The sequence below is a fragment of the Lytechinus pictus genome, chromosome 17 (assembly GCF_037042905.1).
Source record: "Lytechinus pictus isolate F3 Inbred chromosome 17, Lp3.0, whole genome shotgun sequence".
NCBI classification, from domain to species: domain Eukaryota; kingdom Metazoa; phylum Echinodermata; class Echinoidea; order Temnopleuroida; family Toxopneustidae; genus Lytechinus; species Lytechinus pictus.
The window spans coordinates 22,280,490-22,296,523 of NC_087261.1; positions in this window are offsets into that span (position 1 = coordinate 22,280,490).

Below are 16,034 nucleotides of genomic sequence, written 5' to 3' on the forward strand. Positions count from 1 at the left end.
AAACCGATCACACCAACCCTTAGCTGGATTAACAAGTACAATTATGTGTTTGATTTATTTTCCCCCATGCATAACAACAAATAAATAATTGACAAAGTATAATGTTACATGTACAATAAGTACACATGGTAGAAACTAAGAATAAACAATGCAAGATTTCTCTTTAAGAAATTTTGTCAAAAATGTCATGCTTTTGGGAGGTAATTTTTCCATTTCAGAAACAAAATAAAAAATGGGCTAACTTTCTAGGTGCCCCTTTCCTAGCCATGATGATCCGACTGGGTTTTTCATCATAATTTGAATTACACCTTAACAAAGTTAAAACAAACAAAAAGACATAACAATATTTATATAAAGTTTATTTTCAAACGTATATTTCCATAGCATTTTGTGATAAAGGCGATGCAATATTAAGTAATGTTCAAAGCTTTAAATGGAAAAGCAGTTTGCATCCATTTTTTTAAATATTAATATGAAACATGAGTTTACTGGGTACGAAGCATGGATTGCTTTAAAGGAGAATGAAACCCTTGAAACCAGCTGAATCCATATCAAAGAGAAAAATCAAAGAAACATATTGTTGAAAATTTTAGGAAGATTGAATGAATAATTAGAAAGTTATGGGCATTTGAATATTGAGATCACTAATGCCATGTAGATCCTCCCATTGGCAATGCGACCAAGATCTGTGATGTCACACACGTACAACTCCCTCATTACTTTAGTACTTATTTCACTTATATTCTCACTTTTATAGAGTCTATCACAAGGTGAGGTGTTCTCTTTATGAGAGGACAAGTACAGAGGTTTCACAACATGATATCATTGATGAATCATTTTGTCATATGATTAGAATGAGCAAAAAGAGATGTTTTGGGGTATATTTTCAGTGTCCAAAAGGGGAGAGTTGTTCATCTGTGACATCATAGATCTTGGTCGCATTGCCAAAAGGAGGATCTCCATAGCATTAATGATCTCCACATTCAAATGCTCATAACTCTTCTATTACTAGTCCTATTTTACTCAAACTTTTGTTGATCTTATTCTTTGATTTTTCTGCTTTCACAAAAGCTAACTTGCTCCAAGAGTTTCATTCTCCTTTAAGCACTGTCCTGACTTTAGACAGAGAACCCCTGCAGGTAGCAAGTCAATGTCTTGGACAAACGTTGGAAATTCGAAACTTGTAATTACAGCATGGGAGCAACGTTGGACATCGGTTTTAGAGAAATGTTGGAAAAGCAATGATGGTGCAACGTTAATTTATATTGGGGCGGATCCAGGATTTTTCGAGGAAAAATTTGACAAGCAAAAAAAAGGGGGAGGGGGTTTAACCAAACATTAAGGGTATTTCGGCGACGAAAAAAATTGACAAGCAAAAAAATAAATAGGTCTTTACTGTAAAGGGGGAGGGGCACACTTCTATTTTAACACCATTTTTACATTACAAATTTTAATTGTTTAATTGTGCCTCTCAAAGAGGGGGGGGGGCAAGGGCCGGCTGTGCCCCCCCCCCCCCGGATCCGCCAGTGACAAACTGGTTAACTAAAGATGATGGACAATATTGACAATGACATTCATCATAATTGGCAAACGTTGGAAAAATTGTTTGATGGAGAGCAGACGTTAGACAACCAACAATGATGCGATTTTCGCATCGTTGGAAACGGTTAGGTTGGAATGCAGATGACGGCGCTACTCTAATGGAAACTGGATGAATAAGAGTGGGATAAAAAGAAAAATAGTAAAAATGTTCGGTACGTTGGGTAATAACTGGATTGGAGAGTTAATGGACATAGGCGACAATGCCATACCGTTGGTAATACGACGTTGGTTCGTAATACGACGTTGGACCAATACAGTGCGTCCCACCCCCCCCCCAAAAAAAAAAAAAAAAAAACTATACACTTTTGAAATGGCTGCCAAATAAAAAAATATTTCACTTTTGGGGAAAGACTTATATTTATGTAAAGCAAATAAAGTCAACTTTCAAATGACACCAAAAAGCTGGAAATCTTTTCATGCTTGAGCGAGCACTGCCCACTGAAACGAAGTTTTTTTTTGTTGAATTAATGATCAATTTTGATCAGTTTGTTGTTTGAGAAAATTTCATGCGCTATTAAATTGAAATTTAATGCATGAGTGATCATGAATTGCAATTTTTAGTTCAGCATTTAGACTTTATCATGTGGAACTCAGCAATGTGGTCATGAGAGTCGGGAGAATAGGGGGTAAGATAGGACTTAAGTAGGTGAAGTAATTTGATGGGATAAAGGTCAACAGAACATTTAGCGACCTCTCCCTCCATCTCTACCCCCACTCCTCTCCTCCTGAGAAGCTCGGCTAGGCTGGGCAGGAATTAGCCTTACAGTTTTGTGAGTGGTTAGTCATTTGGAACTTGCAAAGCTAAGGGTGTTATGCTAAATTAATGAATGAGATAAGTTTCGGTTTTTTAGGCAAATTTAATTGAAAATTGAAATTTAATGCAAGCCATGAGTAAACAGGAATGTAATTTTAGTGTAGCATATTCATCTTGTGGACCTCAGCAGTGTGTTCGTGAGAGTCAGAGTAATGTGATGGTACCTGATACAAGCAAGAGGGTGAGATATGGTAAGACTTGGTTAAAAGGGCATTCCTCTTCTTTTTGTCATTTTACAAATTAAAAGTCATATGTATCCCCCCTCCACCTCCATTTCCCAGGGCCCCCCTCCCCCCTCTCTCTCTCTGTCTCACTTCCAGGATTGTAGCCTATACAAAACTTAACTGCCACTGAAGTGACCGGTGGCTGATGATTTATGAAATAATTTATTGAAAAACTGAATGTTTGATTGATCACAATGCACATTGAAATGGTTGATTTATTGATAAATTGTTGATTTATGATCGAAAGGAAAAAGTTGATGCCCCAATTCAGAATTTATCATTAAATCAACATTCTGCTCTGGACTTAACGCGTACATGACAATAGCAATCAGTCACTCAACAGGAGGGGAGGGCGGGAGAGACGGAGGGAGGGGGGGGGGGGGGGCTAAATGTTCTGTTGACCCTTATTCCATCAACCTACTTCTCCAACTTAAGTCCTTTCTCAACCCCTATTCTCCCGACTCCAATGAACACATTGCTGAGATCCACATGATAATGTTGAAATGCTGCCAAAAAAAGTGTAATTTGTGTTCACTCATGATATTAAAGTTCAATTTAATAATTTATGAAACTTGCTTAAACAACCAAAACTGGTCATGGTTGATCATTAATTTATCACAACGCCCTTAACTTTGCAAGTTCCAAAGCATTTGCCTCTCAAAAACTGACAGAAATTGGAAGGCTAATTTCAGTCCAGCCTAATTTTCATACCCTTTGTTTCAGAGGGCAGTGCTCGCTCAAGCATGAATAGTTTTCCAACTTTTTGTTTTCATTTGAAAGTTGACGTTATTGGCTTCCATAATATGTAAGTATTTTTCCCCAAAGTGATATATTTCTTATTTGGCAGCCATTTCATAATTGTATAGTTTTTTTTGGGACGCACTGTATAGCCATGGACCTATTAGCCATAACCATGATAACGCTGGATCTGGACAAAGAACCAAGGGAATGAGACGTTGGACCAACAATGACGTAGCGTTTCTAAGTTTAGTGTAGACTGACCTTGTCATCCTTTATAAATATGTTTAATGAATATTCATGTGTTCTTAATAGGCCTACTGCTAGAGGATACTGCTACGTCTTTTCTTCCATACTATGCATGCAGTGATTTCTCAAGTAAAAGTTCCAATTTCTTTTGAATGGTTGTCCATTTTTATAGATGTGGATGGAGCATGTTGTCTTTTCCTTAGATTATTTCAATTCGGCGGTGCCGCTAAGTCTTCATCAATGACTGGTTCCAGAATAGCGGACGATTCTTCTGCAACGAAATCGGAGAATATAACATCATATTCACTATCTAGCGTGAATGATGGGAGGGGTGGGGGGGGGGAAGGGGTGCCCTTGTATTCTTTTGATTTTCCCTTTTTGCTTGCTTATCAGCAAAAGTGAGACGGTAAAATGCATATTCGTAAATATATGGGGATGACTGTTGTGTTGAAGATACGATGATTTAATCAATCAATGATCGACTTTATTGAGCCCTAACCATGTCTTTTTCTTGGATTAAAACTATTTCATTTAATAATTCAACCATATAGAGATGAAGTAAATTTGACTACAATACCAGAAACAATGATTCCCAGATTTAACGATTTATCGTTAAATAAACAGACATTTGGATTATGATTAATCACATTACTAGACCCTACATAATTTTATTTAGTTATATTTACCCATCGAAGAAAAATAAAGCGCTACACCAAAGGCAACGAATGCAGCCACAGTAAACACCAAAGCGACAGCGACAAGCCTCACTCTCAATCGGTGTCGACTACTCCTAAGTTCTTCGTCATCGTCATTGCCATCGTCCTCTTCTTTGATGATGTATTGCCGTTTCGATGATCTGGCTGACTTTGACGACGAGGCACGGTTCTTCTTCGTCCGAGTGTCCTTCTGATGATAGTCAAGAAATCCCTCCGGAAGCTGCGATCAATAAAATGTTTGGCAAGTGGACGCTAATTTGCATGTAATGATGATGATGGTGTTGGTGGTGGTCGTGATTTTCTTTACCTAATTGTTAAAAAAAGCATGAATGCTTGTACGCAAGCAGCCAGAGGACCGACCGCTGTAGGTCCTATCTGAGGGACCTGGTAATGCCTTACCAAAGGGCACTAGCGCACCAAGTGGGAATCGAACCCGGATCACCGAAATCCGAAACCCCCTCTCTTCTGACTGAGCTTTCGCGCCTCCACAATGATGATGATGATGGGAATAAAGATCAAATTTATTAAGCGCGAAATCAGGGAAATGTCTCTCTCTGCGTTGACTGGACCTAAACAATTACACTCTTAAAAATGTTGGGCAACATATTGTCCACACAACAAGTTAAAACTTTATCCAATTCTGGGTAGTTTAAACCAATATTGTGTGATTTTGGGTGGAAACTACACAGTATTGGTTAAAAACTACCCAGAGTTGTATAATTTTTCAACCAATTGTTGCGAGGACAGTATGTTGTCCAAAATTTTAAGTATGTAATCGTACTTCAATTTCAGGGCTCCCTAAAAGTATCATCATGATTCCATTATCATATTTTGCCATTTCACAGGGCGCAAATTGGGAAATGTATAATAGGTTACAACTCTTTACTGTAAAACGGCGCAAAAACTCAGTGACTAACTGCACCATGGAAGGAGGGGGGGGGGCGTCTTTACACCCAAACCAGATCTCCAAATGTTGAAGGTATCGGGTAAAGTTGCATGTTCATCTACATTAATATGCATCATATATGTTGTTATCACAATAGACCGAACAAAGAAAATGTAATAGACGCACTATAGTCTACGTAGGAAATTAACTTTCTTACCTCGTCATTTACACTGTACATGACTCAAAGAAATCCTTCCACTCTTGAACCGAATATCTAACAAACCTTCCAGAAATATAATATAATACAACGATAACGAGTTATCGAAACATTAACCAAACAAAATGGCGGTATATGCAGTTGTGGTCTGAATAATCTCGAAATGAACTTCGAGACTTCTATATGAATTTTGAGTGCGTTTTCGAATTAGCATTCCATTGACATTCTCTGGCCTTGTCCAAATATATATTTCGCAGTATGTTTGTACATTACAAGAGGTGATGATCGTGTCAACAAAAAGCGGGGGAAAGCCATCAAATTTACACGGTTCCCTCCAAAAGAGGCGGACTGTACAAAACCCCTTTTTAGTAGGAATGTTGTCATTTTACTCATGCTCAACTAGATGAAAACTATCCAATTATATTCGAAGGGTCTTCTTACTGTATTTAAAAGAAGGATTTCACGATTAGGAAGGGGGACACAAGAAAAATGTTTCATTTTATTCAGCAATAATTGCAGAGAATAAAACAAGTGAAACAGAAAGAAAAGAGTATTCTCTTTTGATAGCGAGAATAAACGTTATTAACAAGTCATAGAAAACAAAAACTTCTTTTGTGTAAGACCTATAATGATACGCACCTTTATTAAGTTTTTATTCATTATCTTGTTGACTCATTTATTTGTTGATATTATGTTTAACATTTAAAGTGCATTTATTTATGAATTCCTCATTCATCTTTTGGAGACAAGAGTTAGGGTGCTCCTGACTAAAAACAACAACAACATCAAACTCACTGAATACTCGGTATCAATAATCCAATGTTGTGGGCTTTTCACTGAATTGATATCCCTTTTTATTTCTAATCTATTTCTGTTTGGTTTTCAGTCATAATTTGACTACTTTTGCCAATCACTGTATATAAGTATGATAAATATTCTTCATTTCTTATATTTTTGCTTTCTTCCTCATCAGTATGATCATCAGTATAATAGGACAAATCAAATCCCAAAACCAATAACAAACATTTCAAACGATTTCAAAATCAACGCCTTTTAGGAATGTTGATTTTTTTGTGCTGATTTCAAATGAGGACAGGGCATTTGAAAAATGTAGACGAGGTTTAAAGGACAAGTCCACCCAAACAAAGAGGTGATTTGAATTTTAAACAAAATCCAACAAGCATAACACTAAATTTTGTTATCAAAATCGGATGTAAAGTAAGAAAGTTATGACATCCTGGTCGGTATGCAATTGAGGAGTCTGATGACGTCATCCACTCATAATTTCTTTTGTTTTTTTTTTATTATATGAGATATGAAATATTCTAATTTTCTCCTAATTGCCAAGTTAATCAACAATTAATTCCTCCCTGAATATGTGAGATTAGCATTGCTTCATACTATATTGTTTAGTCAAGTTGGTCCTTATTGTCAAATCTGTAAAAATTGAAATATTGTATATTCCAAACAAAAGAAATAGTGAGTGAGGTACACCATCGTCTGTCTCATTTGCATCCGATTTTGATGAAATTTTCAGCGTTATGCTAGCTTGATTTTGCTCTATTTAATCAAATCAACATTTTTTTATGGGGTGGACTTGACCTTTAAGGAAGCGAGCTCTTAACGTCAATAGCTCGGTATACATTGCTGTGGGAAATCAAACAGCACTCGCTCAAAGTTTGGAACCTTTTTGTAACTGCCTCTGGAATAGTTACAGTCCTGACGTACAAATGAAGTATTCATTCTCCATGTCATTCCGATTAAGTCCAATATTCTTGTTTGCCCAACTCTCTTTTTTGAAATATGTTTGTATCATGAAGCACCTAGACTCTATAATAATTAGCATACCTGCGTCTCTCTTTCTCTCTCAACACATACACACACATTTTCCTTCGCCTAACTTATTACCCCTCCCCCTCTATATCTCCATTGCTTTTTAAAAGATTCGATACACAAAATAAACCTATAAACAATTTCGATGCATTATTTAATTTCTGAAATATTCTGCATCCTCTATACGTTCCTGTGCGTGGGATACGAATGATTTAAAGCATGCATTTTAGAAAGCACATCAGTAATTTTACTCCAGTGTTGAATTTACTGTGTTAGTTCAACATCATTGGGCGTTTGTTACACATTTGGTTTTTACCTTAATACTAGATGATGTTACGCTCCATCTCTAGGGTGTAATTGTAACACGTCAGGGCCTGGTGTCCTATAAACACAAACTGGAGTCAGTTTTAACACTCCATTTTTTACAGTCTGCAGACGATTCTCTGCGTGGTGCGTAACTGGATGTGCTAAAATACACCAAACATGCTTGAACATGATGCTATAACACAAAATGACTGTATTTAGCACAGTCATAAATGGTGTAATAAAAAAAGTAGGAGAGGTCTTCTCGTCTGCTGGTGTTGTTCAACAATGTGAAAATAGGCCTACCTCATTTCATAAACTAAATAAGGATCGTTTAGGTTTTCTGGTTTCAGAAATTTCCAGCTGAATTATAAAGTTGAAGAAAGACCAATCGAGATGTAAGACAATCTTTATATTTCTTTTTTTTTCCTTCAAATTAAACAGTCATGGTGGGGTATATGTAACACATCATCATGTCATACCTAGTTCGCGATTCATTGAATTTACGTCATTCCCCTCGCGAACTTTCTATACCCATACGCCATGTACGCATAACGAAGTACAGGAAGAACGTCACAGAGACAACATCTGTCGGCTAATGTAAACCTAAGCTTCTCTGGCACCTATCCCAATCGATCGAGATGGTTTCAAGGAACTCAAAGACTGTTCCATTTTTAGAGTGGGCCTTCTCTGGCTCATATTGTCGTTCAAAGAATGCCAAGACAACCGAACTGGCAACATCACGGTGGCAACTGATACATCGATTACAACGATGGGGACAGATGTGTTTAATTCGACATCTAATTCGTCTCCCGCGACGACGTCTGATTGGTCTCCGGTACCTACAGCTCACTATACCAAACGGAAAGAAAGATCAGCACCTTCTTATAAATATGCTATATAGTTCTTGGTGTTCTTGCCGTCTTAATAGGCATCCTTAAAACTGTTTTCATTTTCAGTGGAGAATGACGGCAAACCGAGAGATAAGATCACCAAAAGAGATTCGACCATTCCAATCAGTTAACTTAATAATCGGAAATACATTAGGTTTAAAGACTTAAAAATATTGTATAATTCATGGTAGACGCCTAGTAATTTTAGTAATGACATTTTTCACAATCTGAGCCTGGCCCATATTTGGCGATATGAAAGTCGTGGAAAACGCTGGACTGTCGAGGAAAATATTGGTATATACACGGAAACTTTAAAATTCGGGATGAATGACGTTTCGGCAAAAGGAAGGATCATGAATTTAGAATTCTCTGCCCAGGACAATGGCATACACAGGCCAGAAGGTGTTGGCCCTTCACTTTTTGCACTGTATGACCATGGACCTATTACGAATAGGTACGTAATAGGTCCATGGTATGACCGAGGGGCACGATGTATGCAGAGAGCTATAATCATGGGAGCTTTATATAACTGCTGCAGCTGATGCCGAGAAATCCATTTCATGAAGAGCGACTAATAAGTCCATGGTCTACCAAAGATCCCGCTAATAGTATATACGATTGCAACGGAGTGTACCGAAGATGAGACGCTATCTAAAGTTGGCCAACATAAAAAAAGGACCAAACCTTATTAAAAAGGAATTCAATAAAGAAAAATGTCTTCACATGATGATCAGAGAATTTGTACATGCAGTCACTAGTTGACAAAGTGCTGCATGATAGAAAACCTATTAGAAATTGGACTATATTTGCACCGGTCCAGGACTAGTTAACAATTAAACTTAGTGGTTATTACTGAGTGGTTAGGAGTGTAAGGTATACCAAACGGCAATTTATCTAAATTAAGCAGACCTGTTACATAAGACTGCGGACCAACTGTATGTAGACCAAGTTAGTATAAAGTGTCAGTCAACTAGGTAGTTCCTCAACTCTTTGCCCGCTGAATAATTTTTTTTTTTTTGGGGGGGGGGGGGGGATGATAATGACATTGTTCCGATATTATTTTCTTTGATTCAAGATTTCCATATTCATGATATTGCACCATTGATACTTATAATCATTATCATATAGATGTTATCCAAGAACTATTGCCTTTTATCAGCTTATCTAATTTGAAGGTAGGGGAGAAAACTAATTATTACAATTGTTGAATTCTATTGTGCAAGATTGCAACATCAGCGCGCAAAGGGTTAACTGATGCGAAGTGATAGACCCTGTCTTAATACAATGAGCCATGGTGATGAGAATCGTTCGGTATTTTAGCAAGTTTTTGTACAATTTATAAAATTTAGTGCTTGCAATAATTGGAAAAGGTTGTTTTAGTTTGTAATGTATATTCAATTTTCGGTGTTTCTTTTCTTTGTCGTAAAGAGCAGTTATGTTATGTTATGTTTTATTTTTACTTTTCAAATGAACTTTGAATGTGAAACACTGCGTATATTTTAAGGCGAATTCGTACTCTTTTTGTTTCAAATGCTGGCCAAAATGGCCAAAAAATGTGGTTGTATTACTCGTATCGCTTAACAAAATTATCATACAAATGTAACAATTACAATAGGCTTGCAGTGCGACATCACCGGCAGTTTAGGGTAGAGCTTTGATTATGATCAGTATAATTTGTAAATACATTACTGAAATATTGAAGACGCGGGAGTATATATGACGTTGCTTGAATAGGTATATTTATTTTTATTAGCCATTATTAAAATAAAAATAATGTCTGTACGTTCTATTATTATACATTGATCTTGAAGGTTGTACTTGATACATATATATTTGCAATTGATCATAACTTCCTTGATAGAACAAAACATTTTGAAAAAAAAAGAATGATATGAAACTAAATCCCATGACGAATCTTAATCTGAAGCACGGGAATTTCCTCTCTGATAGTTTTGAACCACAAGCAAAAGAGTTTTTATGCAGTAAAAATGGAGGGAATGTCTAGAGGGAAACTTCGTCATGTTCCTCAGGCTTATTTTGTAATAAAAACAACATAAAATTTTAACTTAGGTTTGGGGGTAATTACGTTAAAGAATAACACAGCAGAATTTTCTACATCAAAGCAAAAACAGAGACGCTTTACAAGTATACACTCTATAAATTCCGACTTTTATTTAAAAAAAATGAGAAATCTGAAATAAGATAACATAGGGTATTTATATTGCGCACATATCCACCGTGATAGGTGCTCAAGGCGCTCCTATATTAAGATGACGTGTTTCGAATATTTATTTATCAAATACACAAGTACTATTATCATTATCATCATTATGTTATTGTCAGAAACCTGATTTAAAAAATATATAGATCACATGAACATTCTGGATAGCTTGCATGTGACGTCACATTAACAAGACTGTAAACATCAATTACAGAACCTATATAATATATCAGTGATAGGGCAGAAAGACATCGGGTGGCTAAAGCTGCAAAGATCGCATTCGTTTATTCTAGATTTTTAACTCACCTGAGTTTATCATGTAAATAGAATATTAATAAATACCTAGTCATGATGTTGAAAGTGGCAATAATGTGTTTTAAATGGAATAACATCTATGAGTAGGATTTTGGCTTCGGTTTCTTATTATTATTATTATTTTTTTTTTTTTTGGGGGGGGTGTTGCTTATTTTTATTTTATTTAATTATCCGTTTTTTTTATTTACTATTTGGCTTATTTTATGTTAATTAATATGTACTAGTTTATTTCTTTATTTTCATTCGTCTATCTGATTTTTGTCATGTATTCATTTTGATTTTATTTCATGCATTTATCTTTTACAACAATTTTCTTTATTTCTATCTTTTTATGTATTTATTTATTTTCATTTTATTTGTTTATTTATTTATAAATATTAATTTTTGGGGAGGTGGAGGGGCTCCTTTATCCCTACCCACTAGCGTACCTAAGGGGGGGGGGGGGCAGACGGCCCCCTGACGAGTCACAACTGATACAGGGGACGTGCCCTTCCCCCTTTTGAGAAGCCAAATTAATAATTTGTAATGTAAAAATGCAATAAAAACAGACGTGTACCCCCTTTTTTGAACCTGAAGACCTTTTTTTTTGGCTTGTCATTTTTTTTCGCGGACGAAATATCCTCCAAAAAATTTGCCCCCCTTCTGGAAAATCCTAGGTACGCCAGTGTCTCTACCACTTAAGCCATTGTAGATTCTTAGGGAGTATGAACATGATGAAGTGGAGGATAATTATTGTTCAACACCACGGTTATATCATGTAGAAAAAGGCGCCACTACTTTTGCAAAATCAAGTTCCTGTCATCGGTCATCATATTCAGATTATCCGCACTTTCGGAAAACGTTTGGTCAAGTAGTCGACTCAGGTTATACAGTTGAGGAAGTGTGTTGCCTAAGGGTGTTATTAGTGAGAAAATTTCACTGTATGATAGTCGATGAACAGCTTTTTTATAAAACAAAATAGTCAGGAAATACATTTTTACTGACAAATGGTTGAGTTGATCGAAATGGCTTCAAGTAGCTCGACGATAGTTCTTTTTATCACGATTTATATTTTTGGATTGCTTTCGTACGCAAAGGGTGACGTCCATCGTGAAATCATTGCAGTAAATGCTGGAGAAAATATAACGTTACGTTGCAATACGGAATACAAAACGAATATCCGATTTGTTGATAAAACTCGGGATGATCTTTTGATTGCTAAAATAAAGGATCAGCGGGTACTTAGATTATATAATGAGAAAAACATCTTTTCAAATTTTCAAGACATGGACATATCGACCGGGATGTTTCAATTGAACATTTATATAGCAAGAGCAGAAAAGGCTGTATATGTTTGCCAGTTCAATAATGTTCCTCTTTGTCAATTCGACATTCGTGTGATCGGATGCCCAAAGTGCTTCGTATCAGCGTCGCATCGTTCAGACCGGAGCATGGTGAATTGTCACCTTAACAATTTTCAAACAAAGGAACAAATAACACTAAATGTTACAATAAACGGAAATAAAGAAATCGCAGCTTTAATCAATGATTCTACTTTATCCTTTGACATTGACACGATTGCTGATCCGGTCATGGTTGAATTCAATCCGTTTACTGATACCAGATCAAACATCGTATGTTACATACCTGCCCAGGCATCATCAACAGAAAGTCACACTTCGGCTGTCCTTTCCCGAAGTAGTACATCGAAAGCAACATCGACAACTAATAACATGAAGGAAAAGCTGACAACGGTGGCGTCAATGATGGAGAAGAACACAGCAGTGGACCCGTCAACGACACCTGTAATCAAACCAGAAACATATACCCAGACAGTATCAGCAGTGGTCACAACAGAGAGGGATCAGCAATACGACATGAAGACAACGCCTGTTTTGTCACCGAAGATTAGCGCGTCTGACTTGACTTTGGGGCCTACTATCCCTAACCAGATGGGGAATGGACCAAAAGAAGACACTGACCTTAAAACGATGTTAATGATTATCATTCCCGGGTCTACCGTGATATTTATTCTTGCTGTGGCCATTGTTGCGATCAGGCACATACGAAACAGAAAACAAGTTCGAGGCAACGAGGGTGATATCAATGATCCAGATGGTGAAGTTGGTGAGGAAACTGCAACCGGTGAATGTGACCATTATTATGCGACAATTGATGATGTTGATAGGTCGTCAGGAATTCAACACGGCGAAATGATTGACAATGTTTTGTATCAGTCCAGTGATGATTTTATTCATAATCAGAATTCGCCATCGGACGACCAACCCGACACGGTTCTGTATACAATACCGGACAAGACAGGGGCCATTATTCGTGTGGCCATGACAAAGATCAGATCTGCAAAGAAACTCAAATAACTGTTAATCATCAGCAATAGGGGATGAAGGGGGTAAAGAAAGAGAACAAGCGCCAGAATGGTGACATGCAAAACATGAAGTCACAAAAGACATACGTTCCCCACCGAATCCCACAAGGAATGGCCCAGAAGCATCTGCGGGAAAGAGTTGCGAGGGTACTATCCTCACCTATGCCAGACCTGAAAAGTCCCTACCGAATCCCATAAGGAATGGTCTAGAAGCTTCTGCGGAAAAGAATCGCGAGGGTACTATCCTCACCTATGCCAGACCTGAAAAGTCCCCACCGAATCCCACAAGGAATGGTCCAGAAGCATCTGCGGAAAAGAGTCGCGAGGGTACTATCCTCACCTATACCAGACCTGAAAAGTCCCTACCGAATCCCACAAGGAATGGTCCAGAAGCATCTGCAGAAAAGAGTCGCGAGGGTACTATCCTCACCTATACCAGACCTGAAAAGTCCCCACCGAATCCCACAATGAATGGTCCAGAAGCATCTGTGGAAAAGAGTCGCGAGGGTACTATTCTCACCTATGCCAGACCTGAAAAGGAATCACGATAAGCAACGAAACCGTTGAAGACGCGCAGCACATAGGACAAGGAGACGTCTGCGGCAGGTGGATGCTTCTGACTTCCCGCTCTATGCAATGCTATTATAAACGAAAATGATTCAAACGAATGTTTAAGAAAACCTAAAAGATCGTAGAAAGTCCTATAAAACTGTGTTGTTGACAGTTATCATTATGATAAAGTTTACCAACGTGGAAGTTTGTTATATAGGGAGTCTCAACGTTTGGTTTTAGAGTTATTGGGCACACTAAACTGATATAGCTTTTAAACATCTCAGGGTGCAAAAAATGCACAACCCGGATCGCCTTTTAAGATGTTCACAGAGCAAATTTGTGATGAATGTATATATTTTTATCGGATTATTTAGAAATTTGTTGTCATTTGGATAAAGTGCAAAAAAATTGTGAAACAGATTTATCAACATTTTTTTTAAAATGATACTTTGTAAGCATGTAATCATGGTTATGAGTTAGGAATTAGCGATACACATATTAAGCATGTTAAGTGTTCATAAAAATCCTAAATCAAAAGATGCTTTTGCGAATAAACTGTATACACAGCAAAAACTGTGGTGTTAACCGGTGTACATAGAGAACCACACCAGTTATTTTACACCGGTGTTAAATTTACAGTGTTAGTTTAACACCTATAGGTGTTATTACAACACCTTTGGTAGTTACATTTACATTCTTTGGTGCCATGTTCAATCTCTAGGGTGTAATCTTAACACCTCAGGGTGTGGTCCTCTATTAACACCAACTGGTGTCAGTTTTAACACCACAGTTTTTACAGTCACACTATAGTGTGACTGTAAGATAAAGTGTATTATTGTTATTGTAAAGAAAAGGCTCCATGGACGGAACTAGAAAATGATTCCTTGATTTAATTAATTTGTTGGTATTTATGTTTGCACCCCACCGAGAAGCCAACGAGATGAACTGAAGTCCACAGTCATATAGTTATTCAAGAATGTTTTCTAAATGAATTGTACATTAACTTTGCTGTATACCTACTTCTATATACTAAGCGTTGCCAATCGAATACGGTATAATTAAGATTCACGTCATTAGGCAAATGTTAGAATTGTGTAATGACTACTAATTGTAAAGCGTTAACCTTGTTCTTATAGTTATACACTATAATGCATATTGTTATTACATAACATTCATGTTAAAGAAAGTAGAGGCTTTACTGTAACCGATATCAAGCATGACATGGGGTTCGATTGAATAAAAAACCACATGTTTATAAAACATGAAAATATTACAAAATATAAAAGCGACGTAAAATGTAAAGATTATAACCACAACGGAGTTTCCTCTTAATCGAAACATATATGTTAAATTATATTGAAATAAATTTCAATATAATATGAATATTCGATCCACCTGAAATAAAAATTTCTAAGTAAAAATAGTAACATTAATAATATTGTTGTTATGATTATGGAGAATAAATACATGTCATCTCATGACATAAGATACAAAATATTACTGCTGTGGTCAGATGGAATAACATGAGTTGATTAATCTTGGAAGAATTAAATATGTTTGTCTTATTTATTCAAGATAACCACTCTTTCCTGGAGGATCCACCGCTATTACCTTGCTCATTATATACGATTGATGGAATATTTATACTATTGTTTTTAATTTGAAAATATATTGCGCATACTATAAAAAATATGTGCTCTGTAAAATTGAACCTGAACGCATTTCTGCACACTCACAATATTATACAAACTAACTAGTTCCAACTTTTTGTATATACGGTGCATGTGCCGATGCAATCATAATATTAAAGTGTTACACACTGACCGTGCATCATGCTAATGCTTTCAAAAGTGGACAATATTATCATGGTTATCATGATTATTTTTCAAGTTATATTTATGGCATTAAAATGGGATTAGCATGTCTTACTTAATGGAAGTGGAAAAGTGATTATTTCAATGAATTATCCAACATAGTTCCTGCCTACAGTTCGTCCTGTTCTTTGGCAATAGTTCCTCATATTATTTTGTTATGTATATCGTACAAATTTGGTCGCCGTTTCCTTAAAAAGACACGTAAATTTGAAAAAACTGAACGAAACAGAAA